Genomic DNA, 18744 nt, shown 5'->3' with positions numbered 1-18744 from the left:
GGACTCACCAATTGGGAATTTACTGATTTGTGTAAACATTAGTGTGATCAGGGGTTTCCAATCCTCCAGTACCTCCTTCATATTTACATTCTAAATTAATGACTGGCCAAATGCCAAGGAGAGCAATGCTGTTGGCTTTTGGCCACACACAAAGCTGCCCATCAGATTCTGGGGAAATCTGCAAGACAGATGTTTCTAGGTTACTGAATCATCTTTTCACCTGTGCTTCTCACCCTTTTCTAAAGAAAATTAAATTCTGGAACAGTTAATTCAAAAGTCAAGAAATTTGATTATCAGAGTAATACATTAAGGCATACCCACTAGCCATGGCTGCATATTAAATCACCCCAAAGCCTAGTGACTTAAGTCAACCAAAAGCATTTTATTACCTCTCCCGGTTTCCCTGGTCAGGAATTCAGGGAGGGCATGGTGGGGCAATTCTGGTCTGGGGTCCCTCATGTGGTTGGAATTAGACAGAGGCTGGAGTTAGAACAGCAGAGGGATTGGATCCACTCAGTCTTGTTGGGTATGTTTCTAACCTCATGGTAGTCTCAGGGCCTCTCCATATGGTCTCTCCATAAGAGCTGGTTTGAGCTTCCTCACAACATGGCGGCCTCAGGGCAGTTAAGTGCTCCTGTGCGAGTATTTCAGCTCCCAAGGCAGCAGCTGCATCAACTTTTATGATGTGGCCTCAGAAGTCACGTAGCATCACTTCCTACCACATTCTGTTGGTTATAAATGAGTCACAAGCCCACCGAGATTCAAGAGGAATTTGACTTACTTCTTAAGGGAGAAATGGCAAGGTTCTAAAAAAGCAATGTGGGATGGAGATATTGTGGCCGTCTTTGGAAAATATAATATGCTATGAGGCATAAATAACTGATGATCAAAGCCTTTAAAGGAATTTTTTGTGTTTTAAGAAAACAGTATGTTAACCCAAATAAATCTCTAAATTAGTGGAATAAGTACTAAGGAACCTTGTGTTAACTGCCTTCAATCCCTTCTTCTCCACATTACCTCTTACTCTTTAGGGCAGAACAATTGGGTGTAATGTGATGTATTCGTTTATTAGGCTGCCATAACAAAGTACCACAAACTGGGTGGCTTAAACGACAAAAATGTATTGTCTCACAGTTCTGGAGGCTAGAAGTCTGAGATTAAGGTGTCAGCAGCATTGATTCTCTCTGAGGGCTTTGAGAGATAAGCTATTCCATGCCTCGCCCCTGGCTTCTGATGGTTTGCTGACAATCTTTGGCATTCCTTGTCTTATAGAAGCATCGCTCCAATCTCTGCCTTCATCTTCACATGGCACTCTCCCTGAGTACGTTTGTCTGTGTCCAAATTTCCCTTTTTATAAGGATGCCAGTCATATTGATTAGGGGCCCACCCTACTCCAGTATGACCTCATCTTAGTTAATTACATCTGCAATGACCCTAGTTTCAAATATGGTCAGTTCTGAGGTACTGGGGGTAAAGACGTCAATGTATGAATTGGGGAAGGGGTCTCTTATTTTCTGAAGGAAGGAACTTCTTTTTTCTTTTTTTATTGAGTTCATAATAGTTTACATCAATGTGCAATTTTAGCTGTACATTATTTCTTGACTGTCACCACATAGGTGCTGCCCTTCACCCCCTGTGCCCACCCCCCGACCCCTCTTCCCCAGGTAACCACTGAACTGTTTTCTTTGTCCATGTGCTTGTTTATATTCCACATATGAGTGAAATCATCTGGTGTTTGTCTTTCTCAGACTGCCTTATTTCACTTGGCATAACTCCCTCTAGGTCCTCCCATGTTATTGCAAATGGGATGAATTTGTCTTTGTTTCTGGCTGAGTAATGTTCCATCATATCTGTATATATACCACATCTTCTTTATCCAATCACCAGTCAATGGGCACTTGGGTTGCTTCCATGTCTTGGCTATTGTGAATAGTGCTGCAATGAACATAGGGATGCATATGTTACTCTGGATTGTTGATTTCAAGTTGTTTGGGTAGATACCCAGTAGTGGGATAGCTGGGTCATATGGTAGTTCTATTTTTAGTTTTTTGAGGAATCTCCATACTGTTTTCTGTAGTGGCTGCACCAGTTTGCATTCCCAGCAGCCGCGTATGAGGGTTTCCTTCTAGGAAGGAGCTTTTTTTGATACGGTTTCTGAGAGTATGAATAGGGGAGCAGGGTCCAATCTCAGGTAAAATTTTAAAATTTTATATCTATCTTCTTCTTCCCATGACCCTTGGCAGTCTCTCTTACCTCCTAAACACCTTTAAACTTTGAGTCAAAGTTTTCATTAAGGTTATTAATGCCATTAGAGTGTTTAGGATTAAATGCCTTTTTTCTGAAAATGTAATTATCAAATGTTGGTTATTGGGTCTCGTTCTTTCCTCAATTTTCTATAGTCCTGATGCCCCTAGTTATGGAACTTCAAGTTGCATAGAATTTTTCAAGACTTTACCCTCCTTGTAAGCTGGGGTTCACCTAGGCAGCAACCTAGTTCATTAAGGAGGCTTAAAGAGCAATTTATTGACTTTGAGGATTCGAGATTGTTCTCTCTCAATGTTAAGCAGACATTTAAAAATTTATTTCCTTTGGATGCTTAAAATGAAAAGAAAAAAAGACAGGCACATCCCGCCGCCTCTTTAGGCAAGCCACAAGTCTTTGGCTTTCTTGCCCCAGCACTTATCTTGCACTTGATGTTTTCAAAATACTATCCAATCATTAAATAGCCGGTTCCCACTACATCTTTGTGAGATGTGAAAATTCTTGCCATTTTTAGTAAAGGAAATTGAAGCAAAAAGCACCAAGGTGACCTGTGCAAGGTGACGTAACAGATCAGGAGTAGCTCCAGGTGTCTTGTCATTTCATGAACTAAAACTTTGTCCTGTGCCAGCCCAGGGACAGACTCTCATGGCCACATCCCTTTCTCCTCTTCCCAGAAGCCAAATACCCACTTTCCCCTTTGCTCTGCAGCCATTGGAGGAGCAGCAGGAAAGGCAGGAGTTAGCAGATGCCCGGCACATCCCTGCTGGGAGCAAGCTTGTTATCAGTGTTTGTAAAACACTCTCTGTATAAAGAGCCCCAGAAATCTTAAGAGGAACCTTTGGGATATGAAGCCTGAGTCAGCAGGTGGGCATCCCAGTGCAATCTCCTTTGTACTCACTGGGTGGTGAGATCTGGGATATTCAGGTCGTATGACAGTAATGAAAAAGGTGTAGAAGGTGTTCTAGTCCTAGAAAACTGTAATCTTCTTGATCACAGGCTGGATCAGAAACAAGCCCGCAGAAACTCTCTGTCTGGTCTTAAATCAATAAACAATAATAGCAACCTTTAAGGACTTTCCTTAGTTCTAGGAAGGTGCTGCATGAAAGAATCCCAGACATCTTGTGTGTCTGCCTCTCCAGGAAGACTGGGAGGCACCATAATGCACTCTAGTATTTGCAAAGCTCTCATTTTTTCTCTGGTGAGAGAAGATTGCATGTAACTGTCTGGTTCTATACTTGCGTGGAGGGAAATTGATGGCATGCAAATTATCTTATTTAAGATGCCACCCACACCTGTATTTGACTCTTAGGCAGGCCAGCAAATCCAAATCACATTCTCCTCTCTTGAGGTACCCTTTCCCTGCTTTTTTCTTTAGTCACTCACTTTAAACTATGATTGGTTTCTTAATCCACAGAAGCATAACTAGTAAGGTATGTTTCGCACTGATTATATGCTACTCACGTGAAGTGGCACATGACGCGGACCTCTTTCTGAGCAAGAATATAAGTTGAGGCTTCTCGTTTTCATATCAAAGTGCCATTTTGGTCCTGCACACCTAAATTCTAAGCATAGGGATCTCAGCACTTAGATCTATTTTCATAATCAATAGTATGAAACTCGTCTTATTTCTCATTTTGTATTGGCTGCTAGGAATCTCAGAGCCAAATATAGTGCTCAGTTTTACTATGTATTCTTAGGTTAAGTTTTCAGGTATAAAACCTTTACATTCACAATGTTTATTATTTATCCATATCTTAATGATTTTTTTACAGAGTTTTTTACTACAAGGTACCTCAGATCTTTTTTTAAAAAAATAATTTAAGCATGGTATTAATAATAAATAAAATATATTTTAAAAACCACTATAATTTTCAACACTGAGAATGGCCTTTAAAATCATAGTTAGTTTTGTCCATAGGTTGATTAGAGAACACTGGTAAGAGATAACCGGTTCTGATAGTTTTCTGGGATACACCCATACTGCCATGCTGGACATTAAGATATTGAAATCTCTCTGTGTGGATTGTTTAAAGCTACTTAACTCCCACCCTCTCCTGGGACCACTCCCTCAGGCACCTTCTCCAGGATCCAGCAACCAGAGGGGCCCTAAAGGACCAGCTCCAATGACCCATAGCCATTGTCTCAGGTCAGTGGCCTAGCCATTCTGGTTACGTATTTTAATATCCCCCTTGGAGGGAACGTTTTTGCTACTCTTGCCTCCTGTTAGTGCAAACAATAGATTTGCTTATTAATATAGGGGCAGGGTAGTGGGGAGGAATACAGACTCTGAAGCTGGACTGCTTGGCTTCAAGCCCTGAGTCAGCCTCACGTTGTCCCTGTGACCTTAGTGAGTTCTGTGTCTTCTCTCTGCCTTATTTCTCCAGCTGGAGTTGGAGGTGATAGTTACCTTCCTCATAGGATTGTTGTGAAGAATGGACGAGTGAATGTAAGCAGAGCAGTTAGAGCAGTGCCTGTGGGAAGCTCATGCGGTAGCCACTATTATTGAGCACCTGCTAAGTACCAGGCACAGTACTGAGTGCTTTGTGTTTGTTGTCTAACCCCCCAAAGACCCCATCAAGTAAGTATTATCATTGCTATTTCAAAGATAACTGAATCTCAGAGAAATTAAGAAACGTGCCCAAGGTCACTGTACTGGGGATGGACAGAGCAGATTTAAATTCCTCTCTCTGCCACTCGAAGCCCATGCTTTCCCCTCCGCTGCAGACTCTTCTCTGGTGCAAGCAGCACTTTGCAGCAAAGAAGAAAGAGAAGATGGCTGGCTTTGGTGAATGCTGAGCACGTGAAGATGCTCCGAGGGTATAGAGACCTCGCAGAGGATGGATGGCAAACGGAGTTGCCCTCTGACTAGAAGAGTTAGAGTTGCTGTTTGTAACAGGGTTCTGCCATCACCCAGGCTTAACACCTGGCAGTCGTCCCTGACCCCTCCCGTTCCCTTGCTCCCAGATCTAGTCACCACGCACCTCAATTCTGCCCTAATGATGTCTCTCACATCCCTTCCATTCCATTCATGCCTGTGCTAACACTCCATTTCAAGTTCTCATTACCTCATGTCTAGATCATTTCAAAAGCCTCTTAACTTGTCTCCCAGCCTCCATGTCTCTGTCACCCCTCCCCTCGCAACCACCAAATTATTCCTAAGGGAACTGCTTCCATCACATGATTTCTCTGTTCAAAACCCCTCAATGACTACCCAGTGTTTACTGAATACAGTTCAGCTTTTTACAATGACATTCAAATGCCTTCTTAATCTAATTCCAGTCTTCTTTCCCGAAATTCTCTCTCAGGACTCCTCTGTGAGAATTTTGTGAGATAGCCAAGATTGTTTACTTGTATTCCTTAGCCACACTATTTTCTTTCCCACCTCCAAGCCTTTCCCCACTCCATTCCCCATGCCTGGCACACCCTCCTCCAGTCTTCTAAGTTCTGTACATCCATCACGACCCAACTTGGCCCCCTCGCCGCTGTGACACCTCCTCTGCCCACCCCAGGGAAGTGGAACCCCTCCCTTGTCTGAATTATACTACTCATTAGACACTTAGCCCCCACTGCCTATGTTATGAATTAGCTTTCTGTTCGTAAATGCTCTTCTTTCCCAGGTACATTGTGACTGTCTTATAGCCAGAGGAGTGAAGGAGACAGATGGTGGGAGGGCTCTGACAAGGGGATATGGTGGTACAGCCTGGTAGTTAGGCTCTTGAGCTCAGAAATTAGACAAACTGGGTTTGAATCACGGCTCTGCACTAACTAACCAGGCAATCTTACCAAGACACCTAATCTCTCAGTGTCCCCAACCATAAAATGGGGATAATGACTCTCCCTTCCTCATAGAGCTGTTGTGAGGATAATGAGTTAATACATAGAGAGCACTTACTCAACGCCTGGTACGTAGATAAAGCTCAATTAATATTAGTTATTATTACTTTCATTATTGAACAAGAGGAGAGGGTTTGTGATGTACTAGACACTGTATAAATAATTCAATAGACTTTATTTAATTTGTATGAAACCCTTGAGGTATTGGGATCCTGCGCTAGCTATGCCCGAGCTGTGGAGCCTTCTGACCAGCCCTGAACAGCTAAATCTCTTTTCCGTGAGTGAGAAGTACACCGCAGTCACGTTTAAATCATGTTTAATGTCCCTGTTGCAGCTGGACTTAATTCTAATGGGCACGAGTCCTGTCACTCTACTGCTGGAAATAGCACTTCGTTCTGGTGGCCATCAGGAGCTTCATTTCTAGTATTTTACAAAAATTCTATTCAGAGGAAATGACTCAATTTAAGTCTTTCCCACACTGGTCATCTCTTTCTTTAGCGTGAGCAGAATAAGAGATTAAAGAGTAAAAGAGAGAGACACAGAGATCCTTTCTAAATGGGGGGGGGGAGGGGGTAGGATAAGACCAAACTCGGGGACCCTGGACTGCCACCACCCATTACACCCTGGGGATGCTGGAGCAGGTGGAGTTTCAGCGTTGGCATAATCTCTGCAGAGAATCATGTAGCTGGCATCAGAAGTGGATATTTCAAGCTGTGTAGATCTTAAGGCCAGCCTCAGGTCAGAAACATGTCTGCAGCTGGCTTTGGGATTTTTTTGTCATGATGCAGCAATTTGCATTAAATTGTAACCTTGATCTGTCTTTTGTGCATCTATACCTTGGAGGTAGACAAAAGCAAAATATAAAAATGCTAAGTAGGTTGTCAGATCAGTGACACCACACCCCTCATCCCACCTTCTTCTTGCTTGCTGGAGGAGCTTGTCCTTTCTATAGAGCTGTGAATTCTAGCTACTCACATTCTCAGCTTACCTTGCAGCTAGCTTATAGATACGAGACCCAATTTAGTCCAATTCACCTGCAAAGTATGCTGAAGGTCCTATGGAAACTCGTTCTTCACTGGATCTGATCTTGTTGATATATGATGCCTGAAACTGCTGCAGCCATCTGTGAGTATGAGGGAGGCATGGTTGATATACTGAGCAATGCAGAGCCAAGAGATGGAAAATACCTGCATCCTTGAGTATGTCATTGATCCAATCCTCTAACGTTGGACAGACTTATTGCTATGTGAAATAATCAATGTCCTTACTGTTTAACTAATTTTGGTTGGGTAGTCTGTTACTTGCAGCCAAAATCACCCTTACTGACGCAGCAGCCAAAGCATTTTAACATTCTAAGCTGTAATGCCATATGTTTATAAGCCACCCTAGTTAAAACAAATGCCTCTTGCCCTTGCTATTATTATGTAGCATGTTATTGCCCCATTTTCTAATTGGAGACAGGCTAGGGAAATATTCTATATCCACTTAATGGCAGATTATGCAGTTAGGCAGTCTGAGTTCGAAACCTGGCTTTACCTTTGTGATCTTGGGCAAGTTACTTAATTTCTCTGTGCGTCAGCTTCCTCATCCATTAAATGGGGAAAGTAATCATCCTGCCTCGTAGGTTTGTATTGAGGATCAAATGAGCTAATACATATAAAATACTTAGAATGGTTCCTGGTCTGCAGAAAGTCATCAATCAATTTATGTTAGGTTTGTTTTCATCCTCCCCAGGATTGCACCCTGCTGCACATTTCCAAGGCAATTTGCTGTCACACTTTCCACCTACATTTTCCTTTGCCAATCACTTCTGGAAATAGCTGAAATGTGGGACAGCGATGGCCAGCTCAGCCCTCTTGCTAGCATGCATACCACAGTGTCATCAGAAAAGAAATTTAAACTAACAGAAAGTAACAAATCTTTTGTCTGGAAACACCACAGAGAAGCCAAAATTCCCTACACTCCCCAGATCCCATGCTCTGGATGTCCTTCACCCCATGCACTGAGACAGAGGTGGCAAGGACTCCTCAGGGTTGATTTTCCCATAGGCCTCTGGGGTGTGCCCTCAGCACTGAGTGTGTCCCTCATCATCTATAGCCTTAGCCAACAGAAATGGGGAAAACCCACAGATCCCCTTACATCACTATCATTTTTCACTGTGCCACTCGTATTTCTCCCCCTTTTTAGCTTTTTTGCTGGGCCAAGATCGTCTTCTTGTCTTCTTCTCTGGGGTGACTCCTTTTCCCATCAACCCACGATTGTCCATCCCTTGTCAGGGACTGCAGAGGCTGTTTCAGCTTCTTACATCTGCATTACGCTTGTCAACCTAGGGCAGCTTTCAGCCAATCCTTCGGTATAGCTCATCTGTGGAGCCCTTGGCAGCTTCCAAAATACTTTGGCCCAAGTTATTTAATCCTCACAAAAGTCTTGTGTGGTGCCTGTTTTCATGCCAAACGAGAGTCCTCGGGCTTTTTCCCTTTCCTGTAGAGACCAAGGGCAGAGGGCGGTGGGACAAAAATATTTCACTCTCTTTGCCTTGTGGATCTGAGGCAATAAGGACCTTGTCCAACTTTCCCTCAGCAGTGAGTGTTTCAGATGGAGAGAAAGCAGAGACTCTGAAGAAACCACTCGAAGTCCACCTGAAAATTGAGCACTTGGCTTCTGAAGGAAAAACAAACACCTGATGCTTCTCTGGGCGGAAGGATCCAGTTCTGACTCTTGACAGATAGTCCAATCTAGAATAGAGGGAGAGGGAGGAAGAAGGCTCTGGAAACCAGCTGGCTTAACAAAGTACTTCCTGGTATGGAATCTTTTGCCATTTGTATGAGAAGCACATATCGGGATCCTTCAGATTAAAGACGCTCTATTGACTTCTTTATCAGACAGCCCCTCAAACACCTATATTGGCAATAACTGAGCTACAAACCGAGGAGCCCACTCTGTCGCCTTGAGGGGTGGAGGTTTCAGAGTCTTGGTGAAGAGCTGATGTGCCGTTGAGGTTTGTGTGAACAGGACTGTTGGTTTGCGGAGCGCTGGTGCCTGCATTCTGGAAGGTAGGAGGAAATGGAGACCTCTGCATATGGGCTGGTGCCACACACCTCTGCCACCTCAGCGTCTGTCTGAGCTGCCTGTCTTGTGGAAAAGTTCCTTTCATTTCCTCAATTTTATTCAGTGCCAGGTTGAGAGGCCTGGAGAGGGGTCAGGGGCCCAACCACTGTGTTAACCAAAGCAGTACAAGTGTCAAATAAATGCTGTTCTTTCCCTTTTTTCCTCTTTCTTTTCTGCCTTCCAGGAAGGTTTTTTTTAAAAAAAACAAAAAACACTCAGCTCACTTTCTACTTTCAAGCACACCCTGTTCCTTCACAAGGGAAAAAGAAGCCGACAGAGCAACATTTATTCATAAAGTCTCTATTCAGCTCTCCTTGCTTGTTTTGGGCTCAGGGTTCAGCTAACTGGTTCCCACAGAGCGTAGACCAGCAGGGGAGGTGGGGTTCACAGGAGAGAACGGGAAAAAGATCTGCTCTTCCAGAATGCGATGGAAAACCACAATATTTCTGGATGAGTGGCATGGAGCACGGCAGTGACTTTCTTCCCTATTTCCCCCCTTGGGGTGGAGGCTGCTTACCTCAGGGCCAGCCAGGCTCACCCGCCCGTTCCTGCCTGTCACGTCCTCCCTCTGAAAGGGGTTTTTTGGGGGGCAATGGGGCGTCTTCCCTCACTGTCACTTGAAGCCACTGAGTGGCTTTAACAGTAGAGTGATTCCCACCTTAGAAGGAGACAAGGGAGCCATCCTTCCAGCTGCTCAGGGTGAAAACTTTGGAATCATCCATGAGTCTTCTCTTTCTCACACCCCACTTCCAGTCCACCAGCATATCCTCTTGGCTCCACTTTCAAAATTTATTCAGTATCTATATCAGTGAGTATCCATATCTATAACAATGTAAATCACAAAATACATTATCTATATCTACAGATGGCTCAGCAAGAGAAACAGAACCAGCAGGAGATACATATTAAGAGATTTATCATGAGGAACTGGCGTACATAATTGTGGGGGCTGGTGAGGCGAGTCCGAAATCCATAGGGTGGGCCCTTAGGAAAGGCAGGTGGGAGCTCTCAGGTAGGATTTGAACCTGCCCCCGTGGCAGATTTACTTCCTCATCAAGGAACCCTCAGCTCTGGCATAAGGCCTTTCAACTAATTGATTCAGGTCCACCCTGAATCTAGGATAATGTCTCTTACTTAAAGTCAACTGATTAGAGAGTTTAATCACATCTAGAAAATATCCTCACGGCAACACCCAGGTTAGTGTTTGACTGAATAACTGAGGACTGTAGCCCAGCCAAGCCACACATCAAACCTGCCATCACCTTGTCCAACCTCGTCTCTCTCCTCCGCAGCCCCTCCCTGGTCCAAGCCACCATCATTTCTCCCCTGAGTTATTGCATTAGCCTCTTTATCAGTTTCCCTGTTTCTTCTCTTGTCCTGCCTGCCCCTCCCCCCGCAGCTGTTTTCAACAGAACATCTAGAGTGATCATTGCTCCATTGCTCAAAGCCCTCGAGGTGGGCAGAATAATGGGTCCCCAAAGATGTCCACGCCCTCATCCCCAGAGCCTATGAACGCGTTATCTCACGCTGCCAAAGGGAGTTTGCAGATGTGCTTAGGATGTGCATCTTGAGATGGGGAGATGATCCTGGGTTACCAAGTGGGCCCAATCTAATCACGCGAGTTTAAAAGTGGAAGAGAGAGGCAGAAAAATGGGTCAGAGAGACAGCTGGCTTTGAAAGTGGAGGGAGGGGCCGCAAGCCAACAGCAAGGATAAGGGGACCTCAGTCCTGCAACTGCACGGAACTGAATTCTGCTAACAAACCGAATGAGCAGGAAACAGAGTCTCCCATGGCGCTTTCGGTAAGGAACACACTCCTGCCAACAGCTTGACTTCAGCCTGGTGGACTCGTGTCGGACCTCCAATCTGTATAACTGTAAGATGCAGATTTGTGTCGTTGAAGCCACTAATTTGGGGGTAACTTGTTAGGGCAGCAATAAGAAAACGAACACAGCCCTCCAGAGACTTCCCATCCTACTCAGAGTAAAAGCCAAGCTCCTCAGAATCCCATCTCGCCTTCTCTCTGACATCCTTTCCTACCACCCTCCCTACTCACCCCCTCACCCCTACATCAGCTCCAGGGCCTGGACTAGAGTGAAGCTCGTGAGGCACTAGCCTTGAGGTGCCAAAAACTCAGTAACCAATATAAACAACATTTTAATGTAATATCACAATTAGTGCCAAAAAATCTATGGTATACAAAATATAAAACTTCAGAAGGAAGACAGGATTCTACCCTGTGTTTGCACAATTCCCCTCCCCTAATCCCAGCCCTGATCCTTGTTGTTTGCCCAAACTTCCAGGCACACTCCACCAGCAGAACTTTTTCATTTGCTTTTGCAATTATCTGCAAGGCTTCCTCCCTCCCCTGCTTCTGTCTTTACTCAAATATCACCTTATAATGAGGCTTCCCTGACCCTTCTTTTTTTTTTCTTGTGAAGAAGATAGGCCCTGAGGTAGCATCTACTGCCAATCTTCCTCTTTTGGCTTGAAGAAGATTGTCACTGAGCTAACATCTGTGCAGTCTTTCCTCTATTTTCTATGTGACACTGCCACAGCGTAGCCTGATGAGTGGTGCTAGGTCCATGCCCACAATCAAAACCTGCGAACCCCAGGCCGCCAAAGCAGGGTGTGCAAACTTAACCATTATGCCACCGGGCCAGCCCCCCAACCCTTTATTAAATTATAGTGCCCCTCATGAGTACTCACTGACTTCTCCCTTGCTCTGTATTTCCCCAAAGCATATTACACATCTAACATTCTATTTTATTTATTTACTACTGTAGAGGAGGTAAAATTTCTTCCCTGCTCTCTTAGGGTTTCCACTTGGGACTGTCTTAACAGATTAATGGAAGAAACGCATAAAAATTTTATTTCGATAAAGTTTTATGTGTACATGGGAGTTCTCACAGGAAAATGAAGACTCAAAGAAATTTCTAGGCCTAAGTGCTTACGTACTAGGTTAAATGAAGGGTGCAAATTGTGGGAAAGTAACTGAAAGATACAGGGAGGCTAAAGGAAGATAAGAATTATTATTATTTTTTTAAGATTTTATTTTTTTCCTTTTTCTCCCCAAAGCCCCCAGGTACATAGTTGTGTATTCTTATTTGTGGGTCCTTCTAGTTGTGGCATGTGGGACGCTGTCTCAGTGTGGCTCCATGAGCGGTGCCATATCCGCGCCCAGGATTCGAACCGATGAAACCCTGGGCCGCTGAAGCGGAGCACGCGAACTTAACCACTCAGCCACGGGGCCAGACCCCAGACAAGAATTATTTTAACAAGATCTGTTTGTACAGGTTTCTCTCGGCCTCGACTCCCCAGCTCTGGTGATAAGAATGTTCTTTTCCTCCTAGTATACGGAGGGCATCTTTCACATGAGAGTTCCATCTCCTGTTTTCAGGAAGAAAAGGGGAGGTCAGAATGCCCTTCTTGTACCTGTTGTTTTTCAAGTGCCTTTAGCTCAAAATAATCAATATGCCAAAGAAGCATATTTTGGGGTGATGTAATCTGAACCCTTTCACTACTTTTTGTTAACTGCTATTTCATCAAGGCCTAACGGTTTGTGGCATGGAGTAGGTATTTAATAAGTGTCTGTGGTAGGAATGATGGAAGGGAAGGAGAGAGGGAGAGAGAAAGGAAGGAGAAGGAAGAGAGGAAGGATGGAAGGTGTCAGTGGGGGAACAGGGCGTGTACGTGCGTGCACGGAACTTTTGCGTTGTTGATTGAAACCTAAAATCCCTGAAGAACTGTAGTAATTTCAGTCTAAGGAAATGTCAGCTTATAAACAGGGTTATTTTTTCTTCTCCCAAAGGGGAAAAAGCCATCCAGAGTCAGTGTGTTCTATTAGGTTAATTAGTAGATTTGGATTAACTGTGTACTTTCTTTTCTAGGCAATTAGCTGAATTCTGTTTCCACTGAAGTTCTGGGAAATGTTTGGATTTCATGCAGTTTGTCCAAAACCTTTTGAGACAGAGTCTCTGCAACCCTGTATTGAATAATGCCTAGAGATTTTATGCTCTTCTAGTTCCCCTCAACAATAAAAATTTAATTTTGATGATCTCCGTCCTCCAATTTTTTATAAATGGATCCTAAGAATGCTATTGTCAAAAATCAGTGATAACTTTCATCACAGATAAACTGGTTTTTGTTCACAATAACAAAAAAGTTATGATAGATATATTTCAAGATTGATTAGGATGGAAAATAGACCCAAGTTTTACCACCATCCATTAACTGACTAGCAGCCATGTGACTTAGGAATTGGCTGGAATGTGTGAGCTGGAATCTAAGCAGAGTGACGTTACGGTTGATGGCACACACTAAACTACGTGGATTGTGGGCCAAGGTGGTCAATGTGGGTGCGTGTAGGACAGTTAAGCAGAGGAACTAGCTTAGGAGAGAGAAGAAAAAAGAGGGGCAGAGGGAAGCAAAGAAGAGAGAGAAAGAAACTCAGAGACAAGCTTGAGAGAATAGCCTCCATTCCTCACGGCTCTGGCTGTCCTTGATTCTTTGCTTTCTGTCCATGTGTTCCCATGGCCTCTCTCCTCGACCTTCCTTAAGCCAGTTTGAGGGTTTCTCTGTTCCTTGTACTCAAAAGAGCTGACTAGACTGCATATTCCTGGGGATGGTCATTAAAAAGGCAAAAAGTTCTTTGAGCAGACTCGGAAAGCCACAGTCAGAATTGTGCAGTGTTTTCCATTGGAATTAAACAGTGGGTTTTGATGTTTTTAGTGTAGGAAAGAAAAATGAGTTTCAACTGAATGTAGCCTCTTGGATTGGCTCCTGGAAAAGAAAAAGAATATTGGTGGAAAAACTGGTGAAATCTGAATAAAGTCTGGAGTTTGGTTAATAATATAGTAATAGTAATTTCTTAATTTTGACAAAGGTACCATAGATAATGAAAGATGTTAACATTAGGGCAAACAGGGTGAAGAGAATATAGAACCCTCTGTACTACCTTTGCAACTATCAGTCTAAACTTATGCCAAAATAAAAAATATGTATTTAAAAAAATATGTTGCAGGGGCCAGCCCAATGGTGTAGAGATTAAATTTGCACACTCCACTTCAGTGGTCCAGGGTTCGTGGGTTTGGACCCCGAGTGCAGACCTACACACTGCTCGTCAAGCCATGCTGTGGTGGCATCCCACATACAAAAAATAGAGGAAGATGGGCACAGATGTTAGCTCAGGGACAACCTTCATCACACACACAAAATAAATAAAGTAAAAAATAGGTGTGATTCCTGGATAGAGAAAGAAGTAGAAGGATAGAGTGGAAAAAGCAACTATAACAGAAGTCAGAAAAAACTAGGGTCATATCTGGAAAATCTTGGGTTCAAGTCCATACGTTACTTCTTCCTAGCTGTGTGGCCTTGGCCAAGATACTTCACCTCTCTGATCCTCAGTTCCCTCATGAATTCATAGTGTTGTTTGGGGAGGCAAACAATGATACCAACAATGATGGCATGACATGATGAGCCAGGGTGGTGACATAGGAAGAGGAAGGAGCTGATCCAGCTTGGACACCTGAACCAGGTATGAATGAGTTCAACCCTCAGCTTATGCTTGATACTTTTTTCACTTTGACAAATAAAGAAGAAAGATCATCATCACGCATACCGTGATTACAGCCTCTTCAGAGATGCGTGTTCTGCACATAGAACATCATAAATCACAGTATAGTCACATTTCGTGGGTCACCAGGTAACGTTATCTCGTTGACATTTTTAATGTTTGCGATTGTCCTCATAAATATTTTAACTGAAAACTAAAACGCACACATACACACATATATATAACGTACTACGTAAAGTATGCTGCTGTGGCAGATGTTAGCTCAGGGCTAATCTTCCTCAAAAAAAAAAAAAAGATTGTTTAAAAAAACATATATGCCGATATAACATGCTGGTCAAGTTCGTGGCAGTAGACTCAGGCTCTGGGTTTGAATCCTAACTCCACCACTTACGGTGTCATGCTCATCCTCTCCTGGGCCTCATTTTCCTCCCACAAGGAAAATGATAGAACTTGCTTAAAAGACAATTGAGATAGCTGGATGAGGTAATGCCTGCAAATAACAGAGCAGAGTGTCTGGCAGCAAACACTCAATAAAACCTTGACTTTTATTATTAATACATTTTTACAGTTTGTAATAATTTGAACATTACGGAAGTGTGGAAATCCTCCATTATTCCACCCGCACGGCCCAAGATACTCACTACAACAGTTTGGTGCCTAGTCCTCCCCTCCCCCTCCCCACTTGGAGTCTTTGTGATTTTCTTGCCTGTTTGTATGGACTCCTCATATTGCAAATTGCAATCCTTTGTCTTCATATTTGCGGAATATTTCCCCCAATCTATTGCTTATTTTTGTTTTGATTATTGGCTTGAAGGTCACTTGGAGGTTTGATAAATAAGATTGTATAGCCTATGCGAGGGAGATTTCCGCCCGTTCCCAGCCTGATCGCCTTTCCCTGAGGAAGTTCGGGGTGAGGGGCATGGACAGTATCCAGATTTCAAGGAGAGAGCTGTGATTGGGTGCCCAGTGTCACTGACCGTCATGGTGGCACCTTCTGAGATGCCCTCGTTCCCATCTGCTCTTCAGTGCTGGGTCCATGCAGGTGCCAACCTGAGGCCTCTTCAGGTCCTCTGTCTGCCAGGGCCACCTCTGGGACCCTCCTGACCACAGCGACGCTCCTGTGCTGTTCTGACAGAAGCTCGGGCCTGTGGGAAACACTGAGGCGGACTCGCGCCTTAACCTCCATACGCTGCACCTCATTTCCCCTCTCCTCCCCTGCGCTGGGCTGAGCGGCAGGAACTCGGGGGGCCTCTCTGGGTCCTTCTATTCTTCAGTTTTCATGTGTGTCTTCCCAGGAAGTGTCAGGGCCCCATCTGAACAACTTTTTTAGGTAGGTAAATATTTGTGTGCAAGAAGTTAGAGCCAGTTGGACTTTGGGGAACAACAGCGCCGATCGGGCAGAGGGAGGGACTGAGCTGGGTGCAGCTGCAGCAGAGGCCTCCACCAATTCCTCAGGGAGCTCTGAAGGTGGATGGCCCCTCAGAGTTATCCTCAGTTGAGACAAGGGGGCGGACCTTTGTTCTTCCGCATAGAAGAATCATTATTACTGGTGTTCTCCAGGGAGGGGCCATAAGCTTGGGCAAGGCAGAGCCTCGCAATTTCTGCAGAAGACTGAGGTGAGAGCCGTCAGCAGTCAACACTCCTGGAAACTAGACAGAATGAGTGTTCAGTCCTGAAGGGGGATGTGGGCAGCCTCCACAGCATCCCCCACCCTGGCCCTCTGGACTTCGAGCTTTCTTTGTGGCCCCAGCCCCTATAACTCTTTTCACTCCTCAGGGCACAGAATTTTTATCTACTCTGTCGGGGTAGCCTGGATTTTTTATATTCTTAATTCATTGTGTTTGCCCCCAGGCCTGGGATTTTGAAACTCCAAAGCCAAAAATGAGCTTCCTTTGTTATTTACATTCTGCTGTGTCATTTCTTCTGTGAGACAACAAAACAAAGTGCCTCGCTGCCTACATGTGGGGCTGGGAGAGGATAACAGGAACACCAGGACAAAGGTTCAATGTATTACCTGCCGCATTCGGGAAACAATACGCAACGTGCGCCTAACATTAACATGATGCCAACAACCCGAAGTGACGCTTCGCAGGTTCTTCTTACCTAGTGAGACTCAGAGAAGAGAGCGTATGCTCAAAAGGGCGCCAGAGCACATCTTGCTAGGGAAAACATTTCAGAATCTCCAAGGGATGGGGTGAGAAGGGATTGGTGAGGTCTTTATGTTTAGCCAAAGAGAGAGCATAGTTATTTATAAATATGAGAACATGGCAAAAGAGTGAGGTCTTTTCAGAGGCGAGAAGAGATGGGACCCAGAGAACAGAATGGTCCTTAGCAGGAGGAAGGAAAGCTCTTCCATTTTAGCTGGAGGGAAAGAGGAAAAGTGGGAGATGTGTAGGAGGAATGGCAGGTCACTATAGAGTCCTCTTCAAGTGACGTCTTTCACTGAGACGTTGGAGGCAAGGTCGTGTGATGACAGTGAAAGAGGCAATACACTCGTGGAATTTTGAGGAGAGAGGAGAACTTTGAAATAGCCCCATGGAAAGCAAGAGAAAGCTCTTCTCAGAGACATATGGAAGGATGGGTGGCAGTGCAGGAGCCCCACAGAGACAGGCACCACTGGCTGAGGTTGGGAGAGTTTCTCTAGCACTGAACAGCACAGGTACGGGTTCAGATAAAGAGGAGTGAGGATTTATTTATTAGTTTTTACTTTTGTTTTTACTTTTAATTAAAGTGTAACATACACATAGAAGAGCGCATACCTTGTATAGAGCTTGATGGAGGCACACAATGAAGGTGCTTGCATACCCAGCATCCTAGAACCTCCTATACTAGTTTGCTAGGGCTGCTGTAACAAATTACGACAAACGAGGTGGCTTAAAACAACACAAACATATTGTCTCACGGTTTGGCAGCTAGAAGTCTAAAATCAAGATGTCAGCTCTAGGGGAGAATGCTTCCCTGCCCCTTCCTAGCTTCTTGTGGTTCCCAGCAATCACTGGGGCTCCTTGGCTTGTAGACATATCGCTCCAATTTCTGCCTCCATCTTCACACGGTCTTATTCCCTCTGTGTATGTCTCTGTGGCTCTCTGTCTTCACATGGCCTTCTTATAAGGAAACCAGTCATTGGAGTTAGGACCCACTCTCATCCGGTACGATCTCACCTTAACTAATTACGTATGCAAACACCCTATTTCCAAATAAGGAACTTTCTGAAGTTCTAGGTGGACGTGAATTTGGGGAGGACACTGTTCGACCTAGTATAACCCCTCTGTGTCTCTTTCGAATCACTAGACCCAAGTTTGTCTGTTTGTTTGATTTGTTTTGGGGTGTTGCCACAGGGTAAAATGGAAGGGAAATGGAGCAAGGAAGTTGAAAGTACGAGCAAAGAATTGCTGAGATGATGAAAGATGGAATCTCTATTAGGTTGGGGAAGAAGCGAAGACAAGAGATGAACAGGTGGGGACAGATGGTAAGAAGCAGAGGGTCAGGGATTCAAGGTTTTGATGAGGTTGAAAAAACAGGTCTACAGGGATAACCAAAGGAGACAGATGGAAGAATTGGAGATGGTGTTGAGAGAATGTCCATTTGAGTTTGACTATTTCTAATCTAGATAGTTCCACCGAACTACTAGTTTATTCCAGAGTTATTAATATACTGTTTGAATCACTGTAACTTTAAATTAGTTTTACCTTTCAAAATGCCTAGCCCCTTCAGGGTTATCTTTTTTCAGAACTTTCTTTGATATTCTAAACTGTATACTCTTCCAGACTAATTTTGAGATAATGTCAAGTTACAAAAAAAATTCTTATTGTGATATTTTGATTGGAATTGCATTAAACTTATAAATCCATTTAAGAAGAATTAATCTCTTTACTTAATATTCTTATCTAGGAACAGATTTTGTCTTATCACTTACTCAACTCCTTCACAACTCTCAATAAAATTTTATAGTTTTCTTTGCACATA

The 18744-nt window shown here is 44.0% G+C and overlaps 1 long non-coding RNA gene across 1 annotated transcript in view; it reads left to right on the top strand.

Annotated features, from left to right (window-relative positions):
• The window catches only part of LOC111772903 (uncharacterized), a 41797-nt gene extending 28545 nt beyond the window's left edge, over positions 1-13252 (top strand). The window contains exon 5 of the long non-coding RNA XR_011437567.1: positions 13094-13252. This is a non-coding gene — a long non-coding RNA (uncharacterized lncRNA). The remainder of the gene's footprint in view (positions 1-13093) is intronic.
• The last annotated feature ends 5492 nt before the right edge of the window (positions 13253-18744 follow it).

The sequence above is a fragment of the Equus caballus genome, chromosome 3 (assembly GCF_041296265.1).
Source record: "Equus caballus isolate H_3958 breed thoroughbred chromosome 3, TB-T2T, whole genome shotgun sequence".
Lineage (NCBI taxonomy): Eukaryota > Metazoa > Chordata > Mammalia > Perissodactyla > Equidae > Equus > Equus caballus.
The sequence above is the reverse complement of the archived record's forward strand: the minus strand, read 5'-3'. Positions and strand labels throughout refer to the sequence as shown.